Here is a 15676-nt window from a genome sequence, read left to right as displayed (position 1 = left end):
AGAGAGTTACCGTATACACACACACACACACACACAAACAAGCTACAGAGAGACCTCACCACTTAACAAGCAATTGCAAATTTGCATCCTGTGTTCTTCCATTGCATTTGTCTGGAGTAATATTTGAGCTCCCAAGTGCAAGCTGAATTAATAACAGAGGAAACAGAAATAGAGGGAAGTTACACAAATGCTCATTCAATGCATAGTTTAAAAATAATTTAATAGCTGTTTTCCTTATAAATTATGAAACTCAATTTTGCCACTAACTCATGCCCAACATATTCATCATACTGATTGATGTCTAGTGGTCTTTTGTCATCTCAAGCAAATATATTTCCTTTGCTGAATTTTTTTTTAGGATTAAATGGAGAATTGTCACCTTGTTCACCATTCCTTGTCTTCATACATTGCTAATAATTGTAAGAGGGCTCTCAGAATTGGGCATAAACGCTATCTCCCAAATACTGAATGAAAACATGCGCAAGCCGTTACTGCAATTTAAATCCAGTAACAAGCTGGTGACTTTAACAATACATCATGCTGCAATCTCCCAAGCTATGGGCAAATAGCTCCACGGCCTTGTGGGCCGTCTTGGGAGTGGCAAAGGCTACGGGAGTAACCCCAGAGTGAAGTCCCCAATGGCTGGACATCATTGAACATCCTTCTGGCAGCTCCTGCTTCACTTTCCTTTGGACTATACCGGTGAGGCAGAGAGGGGGATTTTGACAACTGGGCATTCCAGGATCTCCATACCTTCTGCCCAGGCTTGTGCCCTAGAGTGGTCACTCGTTTCACTCCACTGTTTGAGACAGACAGATGCCATCATCATGTGCTACAACAGCACTATATAGTACAACATAATGTACTGATTTGCACTCATATGGGGGTTATGTAAACTTTTCTTTAATGTTAGGCAAATTTTTGTCTCCAGATAACAAAAGATAGAATAATCAAGTGTCTGATTGATATGTTCATTAATATATGAAAACATGCAGTGACCATTGAGTTATGTAACCATGTTTCCCTCCAACACACATACTTCTGGAGATAAAAACAGCCTGTTGGAAATATTCAGGTGGTCAGGAGGGGAAGGGAGAGAAAGAGAAGAGAGCCGACACTCAGATGGTCTTGAGGAAAAAAAAGATTAAACATATTCCTGTTCCAAAGCTGAATGCAAGATTGTTGTTTTTCCTCTCTCTGTACAGTTGCTGCCTGACCTACCACAGTTATTTCAGGCTTCCAGCATCTGCAGTTTCACTTTGCTTTCAAAGTAGCGCTGGAGCTTCCCTATTCATTATACGCAGACACAACATTTAACTTTTACACTTTCAAATCACTAGTCATAGCTGACCGTGATCAGAATAAAAACACTTGGAGAGTTGTAATTTAAAGTGCATCTTTAAACTCACCCCCACACATGAGACTCAAGAGTTTATGGGTTACAAGTACCAAGTGATAAAGGAAGAAAACCTGACGTCCAATTTAGTCCTGCAGGTACAGCCCAAGATATTAACCTATCGTTTTTGTATGCACTACTGACTGTGAAACCATGGATGAAAATTGAGTCAGCAAAGAAATAGTCCCTTCGTCCAATACGAGTCTATGCCGAACTACTATTCTACCTTGTCCAACTGACCAGCACCCATACCATAGAACAAAATTAAAGGGCACTTGATTGTTAAAGCAGGTTGCATTAAATGTGCAATGGATTCATTGCTAACACGAGAGGGCACAGTTTTAAGGTGCTTGGAAGTAGGTACAGAGGGGATGTCAGGGTTAAGTTTTTTTTAATGCAGAAGGTGAGTGCATGGAATGGGCTGCTGGAGATGGTGGTGGAGGCGGATACAACAGGGTCTTTTAAGAGGCTCTTGGATAGATACATCGAGCTTAGAAAAAATAAGAGGGCTATGGGTAACCCTAGGTAACTTCTAAAGTAAGTACATGTTCGGCCAAAGGGCCTGTATTGTGCTGTAGGTTTTCTCTGCTCTAGGATTCCCTGCACCTTCAGGTTTGGAGGCACAACAAAGTGCAGATGCTGGGGTCTGGAGCCACACAAAAGATGCTGGAGGAACTCAGCAGGTCAGGCAGTATCTATGGAGGAAATGGAAGCGAATCATCAAGTTTGCTGATGACACTGGGGTGGTTGACCTCATCAACAATTAAGATGAGATGGCATGCAGAGAGAGAGCTTGTAAACAATATCAATGTTTTTTCATTTGGTGGTATACACGTCTCCAATTGAATGACAATAAGTTTGAATTTGGACAGACGATGTTTTGGGTCAAGCCTGGACTGGGTGACCCTTCATCTTCATTCCAGGCTACCCTAAAATGGACAGTCTCTGAAATGCCTAGAGGCTCCACTCTGAATAGTTGTGGGCAACCCCTTCCTGAAATAATACAAGTTACTAGCTCAGATTCATCCCACACAGGATTTCTCCTTTACAGGCACAAAGGATGCTGAATCTGAGCAACACGCTGGAGCCTGAAGTATAATTTCCCTCCATGGACGCTGCCTGACCCGCTGAGTTCCTCCAGCAGCTTGTGTGTTGTTCCCGATTCCTCCTTCCTTGCTACTGCGCCCAATTTTTTTTCCTTCACAAGCTGCCAGCCATCCACCTTTCACCAACTCTTATGAAAAATGTGTGAAAACGTCACTTTCAACATCCTTTCCTTTCACTGGGGTGCCACAAAAGCATTACAGCGCGACGTTATTACAGCTCGGAGCGCTGAACTTCAGAATTCAAATCCAGCGCTGTCTGTAAGGAGTTTGCACATTCTGCCTGTGACTGCATGTTTCCTTCAACGGTTCCCAACGTTCTTTATCACATTAAGCTAGGACCCCAGTTTGGGAACCCCTGTATTTAGATGTTCTGGTTTCTTCCCACAGCAGGTGACTTGGTCTTTGCAAACTGTCTTGCGATTTGGCTAATTGTAAATAGGTGGGTTGCTGGGCAGTACGGCTTGTTGGGCCAGAAGGGCCGGTTCTGTATCTGCAAATTAATCCATCAGATAGATTCTCTGAATCCGTAAAGAAATGATCGACTTCATGGATACATTCAAGTACTTCTTTTTCAGAGCATTGGGGGGGGGGGGGGGGGTGGTGCAAAGAGATTAAGACCACAAGACACAGGAGCAGAATTAGGCCATTCAGCCCATCAACCCTGCTCCACCATTCCACCGTCATTGATTTATTATCCCTCTCAACCCCCATTCTCCCCATAAACTTTGAAACCCTCACCAATCAAGTATCTATCAACTCCCGCTATTAATATACCCAAAGTTTTGGCCTTCACCATCATCTTTGGTGATGAATTCCACAAATTCACCATCTTCTAGCTAAAGAAATTACTCCTCTGTTCTAAAGGGACTCCCTCTATCCCTCTGATCCTAGACTCTCCCACTGTAAGAAACATCCTCTCTGGCTAGGCCTTTCAATATTCAATAGGTTTAATGAGAACCCCCCCCCCATTTTACTAAACTCCAGTGAATACAAACCAAGAGCCATCAAACAACCCCTACAGCTTAACCCTTTCATTCCCAGGATTATTCTCGTGAATCCCCTCTGGATCCACCCCAATGCCAGCACATCTTAGATAAGGAGCCCAAAACTGCTCATCATACTCCAAGTGTGGTCTGACTAACGCCCTGTGGTGTTCTTGTATTAGTAAAGTCTGATATAATAATCACAACTGATTTGCTAACGTGCACTCTTATTTAACTTAGAAATACAACAAGGAGACCAACATGACCAACTTCTCACAGACGCTTAGGCCTTGGTTTCAATGACAAAACATGAAGTCTGTGCAAATAATATTTCGAAGTTTAGAAGACGTAGACGGTAAATGCGTCTGAAAGTGAGAGTGTAAATCGCGGGAAAATAGACAATAGACAGTAGGTGCAGGAGTAGGCCATTCGGCCCTTCTAGCCAGCACCGCCATTCACTGTGATCATGGCTGATCATCCACAATCAGTACCCCATTCCTGCCCTCTCCCCATATCCCTTGACCCCGCTATCTAATAGACAATAAAAACCGTCCCGTTCAAAAACTCCTATCCTACACCTCCAACTGGCGCATCGGGCTAGTCATTCAGCCAAACGTTTGTGGCCAATCCCTTTGCCCGTATTTAAAATAAATTGACATCATCAAATATTAAATTTGGCTAAAAAGTGTAAACATTTACGGGACAGCGGAATACTCCGAATAGTGCACGGCTCTACACTAATTATAAACTTGACTTCCGCAAGCAGCGCTCTGCTCAGCATGTTGAGGGACCACTTCACCGAACGGAGTGCTGTAAAATGCACACCACATTTAACATGTCACAGATACGTGTCACTTTGCTTATATTGTGTCCAACTTATTTCAAGTGTTCCTCGGTGCATAATTACAGGGTGTACAAGGTGACCCCTGGAATAAGTCAATGGACACGCATCGATTTAAGTAGAGCGTTATTGGTATGTCCGAAGAGCTGCACGTTTAAATAAAGCGGCCATGCCTATATCTTTCACTGTCGCTAATTATTGCGGCACTCCGCAAAATAATTACTTAAAGTTAAATTGCGCAATATGCAGGCAGGTACGTTGCCTGATAACCCCTCACTTCCCAACTGCGCAGAATGATAATGTCCCCATCTGCCGACGGATACCTAAAGTACTAGCTTTCAAAAAAAAACAAAGAGGAATTATCATAATCTTCGATTATCCTTGACATCACTGTAAACAGCACGCTAATCGACAAGGACACGGAATAGGGAAGCGCATGAGCCTCCTTAATGGAGAAAATAGTGATTAAACAAATTCAAACGCGTTCACCACTTTGCCGCTCGCTGATGCACGCAGTCCAAAATCGCTATTTAGAAATTGAAGCCGCGGGCTTTAGGACCCAGATGAGTAGTAATAGGACCCACACATCTTTCTAGCTTACGATATGCGCATGGCGCCAAACGGCGAGCAGCTGGAAGAACCGAACCCTCTTTTATATAAGGGACAAGGGTTACATCTTGATTTGCAATTGTAGCTCTGGAGCTGAGATTAAGAACAATTGCCGTACGCACGCACATGGCAGACATGTATCCGCCACCGTATCTGATTAACAGGAGCGAAGTCTTGCCGTGAAATATCGGCATATTGATTTCTAGCGCAAAGCTAAAAATGGATCTCAGCGCTGCTTATTTGCATCAAAAGCAATTCCACTCTCGGCGACTCCGGCTGATAATTCCAGCCTCACCGGAAAACCGCGTAAATGAGGAACGCAATTTGGATTTCAAGCGTTATTACACGCGTTTCAATGGACGTGCTCCTCCGCTTTATCCGAAATCCGACACATTTGATGTTTTTTTAAAAAAAAATAAATGGAAGGGGAGAGGGGGGGGAAATAGACTTTAAAGGTAATGCTGTCCTTAAGCTCTTACCTGGAGCAAGTGATAATGAAAATTGTAGACCTCTTCTTATGTACAACCAAAAAAAATGATAATCAGGAAGTCTCTTTATTCAGTCTGAAACTGCTCCCACTATAGTCCAAAAGTAAACGTTAAGCCAAAATCTATTCCGCCTCTTTAGAAAAAAAATCTCCCTTCCAGTACCCCCATAATCTCTACAGTCGCTATTGTATTCCGATATATCCGATACGAGATGCAATCTAGAACGCCAACAAGTGGTTTAGATGGAAAATAAAACATAATTAGCAATGCAACACACGATATGGCATGCATCATCATTAATCCCCATATATAATAGGCTTGCCGACTTGCCGGTATGAATTTCACTGCAGATTTTTGTGACAAATGATGCAACGCCAAAATTTCCGAAATATTTCGTTCTAATTTCATCAGTGGTTGGTGCCGAACAACAGCCCCTTGAAGGCAGGAGCCCAGCTTGGTGTCTTGCCAGCATAGTTCTTTAGTCAGGAAAGTCTTTTCACGAAGAAAAAACTTCGCCAAAATAGCGACGCCTTAATTTATCATTTAGTTCAGTAAAAGACCTGCCAGCGCACCAAAACGCACTGGACAGAAGTCGAATATGAAGGCGGTTTTGTTTTTTCCCGTGAAAAAAGCCTTAAATTTCACTTTAAAAAAACACCTTTCCCCGCCATATTGAAATTGGCAAGGTTGTTCAATATTGATACAGGCAGTTACGTAACCTCCAGCAAAATACTGGCAAATACCGAGCTTTTTAAAAAAGACTTCATAACACCAGATAATACAAAATAATGCTATTAAAACTATCGAGGTGCGCGGGGTTACGTTGAGAAAGCATCACAGGGCAAGTCAGCTTAGTAAAACCGAAAGCAGGTCACAAGCAGAGATGGCAGGATATCAGTTTTGAAAAATATATATTGCATTTTTTAAAGAAATTTATCTACAACAAGTAAACTGGTTTACATTTTGGACAATGAATAACGTTGGGGATTCCCCCCCCCCCATACCGTCCCCTTAACCCGCGAGTTTGCCAGCTAATAAATGCAGAGAGAGAGAGCGAGAGACAACACTTTGCACAACTTGCTTTGAACGTCATTTTTTTTTGCAAAACCAGCTTCAGGTCTTCAGCGAGAAAAAGATCCCCCAGCGTTAGAATCGAGTAGAAAACGACAGACTCGAACAACTTACACACCCGCGCAGCGAATGAAATAAACCGCGGCGACCCAACTTACCGGTATCAAGTTATTTTCCCTTAGTGTAAAAATGCTACCCCCGTCGTTACATGACCAGTTTTAGATCTTTTTTTCAAGCCTCTTTCCAATATGGCATCCTCTCGCTGCGCATGCGTTGCCAATTATTTTCCTGCCAACTCCTTATGACCTTTACAGCAGTTGCAATTTTTTTGAAGACTTACCCTTGGCCAATTATAAATTGATTTTTTTTTGCATCCACGCCCAACTTTTCGATTCGTACCCGCACCCTGTTTGTGCGAGTTAAAAAGACACACACAGAGTCAACAAAACGCTACTAATCTTCTGATTGACATCATTATCCGGGCCTTATATTTCAAAATCGTTGAACAGTATTGCTCGCTGCTCGATTTCTGTACAGAAATATAAAGTTACAGAGGGCAGAGTGAAGATGTGTATGTGTGTGTATGTACCTAAAAATCTTAACTATTGCCTGCCAAATTAGTTACACTACGTAGCCTGAATAAACCACACTGAGCCGTTTAAACTCGTCGATTGTGAAACTGATACATCCTAGGCAAACTTGAAGCTGTTTTTTTCCCTTTAGCAATGTGAAATTTGCATTATTATTTTCCTTTCCGCCCATTGCGCTTATTATAATGAAATGTGTAAATGTATTTAAAGGCGCTGTTGTTTCTCCGTGTTTCCCGCTGTAGCGGCGTGTTTGCAGCCGCTTTGTATATCTGTAGTGAAATGTATCCACTTCTGGGCAGCCGATACACACAATGAATTTGGGTGTTGGAAATGGCGTTTCTTTGTAGTATTTTTTTCTCTCTCTCTCCGCCGCTACTGCGCATTAGTATGACCGATACAAGTGCGGACATCACCACCCACCAAGTTTCACAATGAAGATTAACTGCCGGCGATCGAAATCTCGACAAACCTTGCGGGTCCGTCCTCCCCTTCGAACAATTTATCCCCTCAACGAAAGCGTATTCGGTTGGGCACCAATCAATCCCTGGGTCTTCTGTTTACCGAAGGGAACTCCCCCCAACAACCTCACGCCGTGTCGAAGTTTGCGAATACACCTGTGACCCAGCACCTTGGCAGTTTGTGTTTGTCGTGTAGTGGCTATGGATTCATATAGTCATTAGGGGATTAGGGGCGAAGCCTGAGTTTTTTCTAATTATATAGTAACACGCCGTCCGTTTTCCCTGTAAACCCCATCGATGACAACCACGTGGAACTTGCGCGATTTTGATCAAAGATTGTGCGGTATTGTCACATCCTGATTCTGTACCAAACCAACACGAAAGACCCCCAACCCAATTTCCACAGGTTGATCTTCTTCCAGCGAAGAATAACGATTAGATGTTCAGATCAACCCAAGCCAATGTCTGCGACGCGGGAATCGTTCGATTCCGTCTGCGCTCGCTGGGAACTATAAGTACCAGCACATGAATGGCACGCCGTTTCATCCCCCAACTATAGATAGCGGGGGTAATTATTTATTAGATACCCTCACATTGTTATCAAAAATAAGCTTTTAAGTGGGATTGTTTAAAGTATCGTAGCCCCCTAGTTTTAATAATCTTATTCCGTGCCTGTCTCACCTGCCTCACAGTGGATGTTAATTCACTGATCGAGGTAGGAGTTCCTTATCACCGCCCCATATCTCTGTGCATCCGAACTAGTCCAGAGACTGGGCGTTGGACAGAACTTCCTCCTGCCGACTGCGCGTTGTAACCCACCGTGTACAATATAACCCAAACCCTCGGCCGTTCCATTTTGCAAGCCCAACGTTGTACCATACCTTCAGCGCAAAGGAAAATACTGACATCTGTAATCTCCATACTTTCAGATGTCGACATCCCCACCCTCGCTCCACAACTTAAATACCCCGAAAAATGGCATTTTAAATCAATAGAAATAGTTCGTTGCGAAAATATTGCTTGCTTTAAACGTTTCTATATTGGACAAAATAAGAACCTGCTTCGCAATGTTTGGTGTTATTCCCTCTCGCATACATTCGTGTAAACAATTACAATACGACTTGTCAACGTTTTGAAGTGAAAACCTAAAGCAATTCATTGATCTGAAACGTTTTGATTCCATATTCCCCAAACAGGCAACGGGGAAGCCACGTTCCCGAGTTCTCCTGGGTCGGGAACTACAGGGGTAACGGTGCAACATTCATCATTCCTCGATAATATCCCAGAAAATATCAAGAAGCCAGTGGCAGATCATTACCGGTAGTGTTTGTGGACTCTGATTCTAATCATGCCTAGAAATCAATCAGAGCTACTGGTATTAGGGGCAAAAATATACTGCATCAATGGTTAATAGCCCGAAATAACCTGCCTTTGAATTTCAATTGCTCAGCAATTAAGGAGAACTATTTACTTCTGTAGGAAGTACAGTATTTGTTTTCCCGGTACAAAGTTTTCTCATGTCGGACTATTAGTGTCTAGCTTGGTGGTTACTGCCACCTACTGACTGACAGATGTTACTCCGAGATCCACGGGAAGGGCGGGGATTGAAGATTGTTTAGTACGGTACTGTTATTTCCAGCACACAAGTGGAAAGGTGAACGAAGTTAATTGTTGCTCCGAATCCGATGCCGCACCAAAAAAAAAACACAACAAGATAAATAACACAATAATAATAATAACAACACAATAAATATAAGTACATAAGATAGCTTATATACTTAGATTGATTTTATGTCTATAAAGTCAAGCGAGGCACAGACATGTCGGTACATAAGTTGTCTGACAGGAAGTAATAAAGTAGAGGTGGTAGGGTGTGGATGGGTGGATTAGTGGGTGTTGATCAGCCTTATTGGTTGGGGAAAGTAACTGTCTTTGAGTCCCTGATGTGGACTACGTAGCCTCCTCCCTGATAAGGAGTGGAACAAACAGTCCATGAGCAGGGTGGGTGGAATCCTTCATGATGTTACTGGCCCTTTTCCAGTACCTTTCTGCATATATGTCCTTGATCAGCTCTTCAGTTAAAATTGTGAATTGTTAAAGAAATGGTGAGAAACTTCCATGGGTAATTTTGATTAGGATCCCTGACCTGAAAGGTTAATTGTCTGCCTGATTGGCTGAGTGCTTCTCTCATTGTCTGTTGTTATTTCTGTTTTCAAAGTTCAAAGTAAATTTATAAAAGTACGCATAAGTGGCAATATATCACCATATACTGCCCTGAGATTCATCTTCTTGTCAGTACACAGAGTAGAACAAAGAAACGCAACAGTATCAATGAAAAACTACACACACACAGGACAAAAACACTGTGTGCACAAGACAAACTTTGCAATTACAAAAAAAAATCAGAACATGAGTCTCATATTGGAGCATCTGCAGTTTCTCTTTTGTTTATTTTCAAGATGTTCACCTTGCTGATTAAGTGATGAGTTGGCTATCAATTCTGTGAAATTAAAACTAGAAATGCCCGAGAGAGTAAATGGTTATAAATATGCAATGACTCAGTGAAGTTAAAGATTGTTATATACTGTTGAGACACGTGACGGGTGGGTTCTTTAAACAACGTTTTGAGGCACAAATGGTATAGAAGTCCAAATACCTCTGAAAGTGGCAATATACTGTAGGCCAGTGCATTGATGAAGGAGGCATTTGAAATAATGGCAGGAAAATGATTATGCAGGAAGGTCTTGGTATAACACTGTTTAGACCTCAGACAGAATACTGTGTGCAATGGAGGATGCCACACTATAAGAGGGACGTGATTACACAAGGCAGAGCAGATTCCCCAGCATATTGCCTGAGATGCACAAGATTGCAAGCGGGTAGAGGGCTGTAGACTTAGCCAGCCCCATCACGGGCACAACCGTCCCCACCATCGAGGACACATCTTCAAGAGGTGGTGCATCAAGAACGGTGCATTCATCAATAAGGACCCTCACCATCCAGAAAGTGCCTTCCTCTCATTACTACCATTGGGGAGTAGGTACAGGAGCCTGAAAACACACACTCAATGTTTCAAGGACAACTTCTTCTTCCACCATTCAATTCCTGAATTCTTCACAAATCCATGAATGCTACTTCATTGCTTTTTTTTGCACTATTTATTTATTTTAGTAATTTATAGCAATTTTATATCCTTGTTGTTGCAGAACTACAACTTTTATGTCATCACATTCGGTGATAATAGAGTGTGACCAAGTGACCAGAGAAATCTTTGTGGTAGTGTATAGAAATGAACAAACATGAACTATGTTGACGGTAACATAACTTAATTGCTGCAATGAGCTGAATACTTTGGTATTTTATAACATCATTACCTTTTCATATCTGCCCATGGGATTTCCCAAAGGTTAGTTCAGAGTATTTTTAGAATTCTTTTATATATTTTTCAGATTGCAGTATACAGATCCAGAAAAAAATGTGTAATCTCATTTTAAACTTTTCTAGGAAAATTTTCAATAATTGCTGTAATGTAGTAAAAATCATAGCTCAAAGGCTTAATCTTAAATAGCTAATTACACCAAAATTCCCACCAACAGAAGATGAACGGAATTATTAAGGCAACTTGTAAAATTATCTACTCATTTGAACAAGATGCTGTCAATAATCACAAGTACTTCCATAGAACAATAGAACCTGTGAGAAAGGCTTAGGTCTGGAGTGAATTCCAGGCCTAGAGTGTAAGTGAAAATTGTTGTGAAACCGCACCATATTTTTGAGATTTACTTCTAATGTCACGTTTATTGTCCCTTTTGGAAAGGTCGAATATCAGTCAACTATATTTTCCAAAATAAGCCAACACATACAAAACGCTGGAGGAACTAGGTAGGCTAGACAGCATCTATGAAAAAGAATCAATGTTTCGGGCCAAGACCCTTCATCAGGACCTAGTGTTCATCAGGATCCAATCACCTCATAATTTTGAATGCGTGTATGAGATCACACTCTCATTCTCCCAAACTCTAAGGAGTAAAAGCCCTCTCCCAATAGCTCAGTCCCTCAAGTACCACAACATCCTTATAAATCTTTAATTACATCCTTCCTATAACAGAGTACCAAAACTGAACACCGTACTCCAAGGGTGACCTCACCAACTTCTTGTAGAAGTGTTCTGTGAGAGCTTGCGAAGTGAGATAGATGAGGCAGATCAAAACTAGGCATCCATGAGGTACAGGGCTTGTTCAACAGCAGTAGATATGTCCACTACAACAATTTGTAGGTTCCTGACCCTGGCATCTTCCTTCACTACCATTACCTTTATCCAGATGGTTTACCCAGGAGCAGCAAAGATGAGGTGCATTCCCTGGCAAACACTCACCAATGCTGTGGGAGTTTGGAGGCCCTAGCGGCTGTAGATGCTGAAATTTGGAGCAACAAACATAATGCTGGTGGAACTCAGCAGGTCAGGCAGCGCCTGTGGAGGGAAACAAATGGCCAATGTTTTGGGATGGAATCCTTCATCTGAACTGAATGTATCTCTTCACCGCTAGCTGAATTTGGAGTATTGTGTGCATTGCTGGTCACCTATCTGCAGGGGGAAAAAATCAATAAGTTTGAAGGAGTTATAATTTTGTAATTTTGGAACTTTGTTATGCATGCACTACACAGCTGCCACAAAACAACGCATTTCCTGACATATGTCATTGACAATAACCTGATTCTGATTCTAAAATTGTCAGTTGATGTTGCAGGTGAAGGCTTGCGATCCAAAACATGGACTGTCCAGTTCCTCCATAGAAGGTGCCTGACCTGCTGAGTTCCTTCAGAAGCTCATTTTCTTTGCTCAAGTTTATAGCTTTCTAACCTTCCAGACGAGAATTCCCGGCACCGTTTCCTCATCTGAACCTCCCAATTCAAGTCAGATACTCACACAAGCTCTACGTAATCAAAGCAGTTCCTTCCGATTCAGTTATTTATCAGATATGCATTGAAACAAACAATGAAATGTGTCGCTTGTGTTAACATTTGTGTTAATGTTTGGTTACTTGTCGTGTTCTGCGGTGCTCTGCCAAATACTGTGGGCAAGCTATAATGGTATTGGAATGTGCGGCATTCAGCAAAATGCTGGCACTATAAAGCAATTGATTTACCCTGTTGCCAACCTGCAGCAAACCAAGGCTGCTTGGAACCCAGTCCAGGTGCACAAAATATAGTTGGTGTACTTCTGCAAACCACATAGCTCTCTTTAGAGCCACAGAATTGAATCTCTTTCAATCGAATCATTAGGCAGATTTATCCTGATGTCCCGCCATTTATTTCATGCCATTGTTAGTAAGCGGATGATCCACAAATCTGAAAATTTAAGAATATTATCTAACAGATTAGACAGCAGAATTTTGGTTAGAATAGAAATTTAATTAAGAGGCATTAAGTTATAGGGAAACAGAGCAGAGCTGTAGGCCCTTTGCACCATCAGGTACACAATTGACATTAATCCCCACATTCTCAACCACTGTACCTCTCCCACCCTCCAGCTCCCCAGATTCCATCATTCAATTACATACTATTTACAGTAACCAACAACACGTCTTCAGGATGTGGATGGGCCTGGAGAACCTAGAGGAAACCAACACCAGGGAGAAAATGCAAACTCGACATAAGCGACACAGACGAAATACTGGAGAAATTCAGCAAGCCAGCCCGCATCTACGTACGGAGGGGAATATTCCCCTCTATAGACGCTGCCTGACTCGCTACATTTTCCCAGCATTGTGTGTGTGTGTGTGTTGCTCATTTTCCAGTGTCTGCAGAATCTCTTGTGTGCACATAAACAATACCTGAGGTCAGAAATAAAAACAGCAAATGCTGAAAACTCTCATCAGATCGAGCATCATCAGCGGAAAGAACAGTTCAGGTTTCAGAGCAAAGATCCTTTATCAGAATTAGTTTCTCATACCTGCCATCAAGATTGAAAACAGATTGCTAGAACTGTGAGGCAGTGACTGCATTAGCCGTGATAGTTAAAAAAATGCTGAAAGGTTTGGACAGGGTGAACAGGGATGCCCTGATTCCAATAGGAGAGCAGTAACTGGTAGAAGAACCTTCTTTGAAATGCCTAGATTGAGAGGAGAGGATGTTTCTAGTAATGAGAGAGTCTAGGTCCAGAGGGCATGACCTCAGAATCGAAGGATGTCCCTTTAGAACAGGATGAGGAGGAATTTCTTTAGCCAGAGAGTGGTGAGTCTATGGAATTTGTTGCCATAAACAGCTGTGGAGTCCAAGTCATTGGGTATGTTCAAAAAAAAGAGGCTGATAAGTTCTTAATTCGTGAGGGTGTCAAAAATTGTGGGGAGAAAGAGGAGGGATTAACTTATGATAGGTACAGCATTCAGCACATTTCACAGTATGGACTCACTTTCAAAGACACTTCATCTCATGTTCTGAATGTATATTGCTTATTTATTTTGTTATTATTATTCTTTTCTTTTGCATTTGCACAATTTGTTGTCTTTTGCACATTGGTTGTTGGTCAATCCAGTTAGGTGCCATCTTTCATTGGTTCTATTATGTTTCTTGGATTTACTGTGTATGCCTGCAAGGAAATGAATCTCAGGGTTGAATATGGTGACATATACGTGGTTTGATAATGCATTTACTTTGACCTTTGAACTTTGTACGTCACACTCAGTGGCCACTTTATTAGGTACGCCCGTACGCCTTATCATTAATGTAAATATCTAATCAGCCAATCATGTGGCATCAACTCAATATATAAAAGCATGCAGACATGGTCAAGAGGTCCAGCCCAAACGTTAGAATGTGGAAGAATGTGATATGAGAGACTTTGACCGTCAAATGATTGTTAGTGCAGATGAGGTGGCTTGAGTATCACAGAGACTGCCGATCTCCTGGGATTTTAGGACACAGCAGTCTCTAAAGATTACAGAGAACGGTGCAAAAAAACCAAAAACAGCCAGTGAGCTGCAGTCCTGTGGGTGAAAATGGCTCGGTAATAAGAGAGGTTAGAGGAGAATGGACGGACTGGTTCAAGCTGACGGGAAAGTGGCAGTAACTCAAATAACCATGTACTATAGCAGTAGTGAGCAGAAGAGCATCTCTGAATGCACAACAAGTTGTACCTTGAACTGGATGGGCTACAGCAACAGAAGACCACACCTGGTGCACCCCTGGGTCCTAGTAAAGCAGCCACTGTCTTCTTCTCATTATTTTATATGCCTCTTCCAGGTCACTCCTCAGCTTCCGTTGCTCCAGGGAAAACTTGCTCAGCCTATCCACTCTCTCACTATTACTGAACTGCTGCAAATCAGTCCACATCTCGGTGAATCTGCTCTGCACTCTCTCCAGCACCATCACATCCTATCTATAGATTGCCAGCCAGAACTGCACTCAATACTCTAAATGCAGCCCAACCAGTGTTTTATAAAATTGCAACATGACAGACCAACTCTTATATTCCGTGTTCCCAATCTATGAAGCCAATCAGATCATATCCCGACTTCACCACCCTATCCATCTGTCCTGCTACTTTCAGGGAAAAATGGACCTGGGCACACCCTACCCCCACCCCACACCAGTCTGTCTGATCATTCCTTACCATACTATCATGTTTTCTATACAAATACAGTATTTCCCCATCTTTCCAGATGAATCACTTCACACTTGCCTGGGTTAAATTCCATCTGAAAACACTCTGGCAACTTTCCAACTGATCTATAAGTTGTAACCTTAGACAACCTTCCTTCGTCTCGAGGAAAGTTGTCATCTACAGACTTACTAATCACATTGGCTGGATTCACATCCAGGTCATTATAAAATATGGCAAACAGCACACATCCCTCTTGTACACCATTAGTCACAGACTTCCAATCAAAAAAACATCCTTCCTCAACTAGACCATAAGATGTAAGACACTGGAGCAGAATTAAGCCATTTTGCCCATTGAGTCTGCTCTACCATTCAATCATGGCTGATTTATTAACCATCTCAACCCCATTCTCCTGCTTCTCCCCATAACCTTTGATGCCGTCTTTGCCCCTACCTCCAAGCCAGTTTGTCCTTGATCCCAAGTGCTTTCACCTTCTGGACTACATGGGACATTGTCAAATGCCTCACTGAA

The 15676-nt window shown here is 42.2% G+C and overlaps 1 protein-coding gene across 2 annotated transcripts in view; it reads right to left on the bottom strand.

The window, feature by feature from the left end:
• Positions 1-6756, bottom strand: part of sfmbt2 (Scm like with four mbt domains 2) — a 236072-nt gene extending 229316 nt beyond the window's left edge. For both annotated transcript variants that reach the window (XM_073066530.1, XM_073066529.1), the window contains exon 1: positions 6653-6756. The gene's annotated coding sequence lies outside the window, so the exon portion shown is untranslated. The remainder of the gene's footprint in view (positions 1-6652) is intronic.
• Between the last annotated feature and the right edge of the window lie 8920 nt (positions 6757-15676).

Source organism: Hemitrygon akajei, chromosome 14, assembly GCF_048418815.1.
Source record: "Hemitrygon akajei chromosome 14, sHemAka1.3, whole genome shotgun sequence".
In the NCBI taxonomy this organism is placed as follows: domain Eukaryota; kingdom Metazoa; phylum Chordata; class Chondrichthyes; order Myliobatiformes; family Dasyatidae; genus Hemitrygon; species Hemitrygon akajei.
This window is presented reverse-complemented; position numbering and strand designations above follow the sequence as displayed.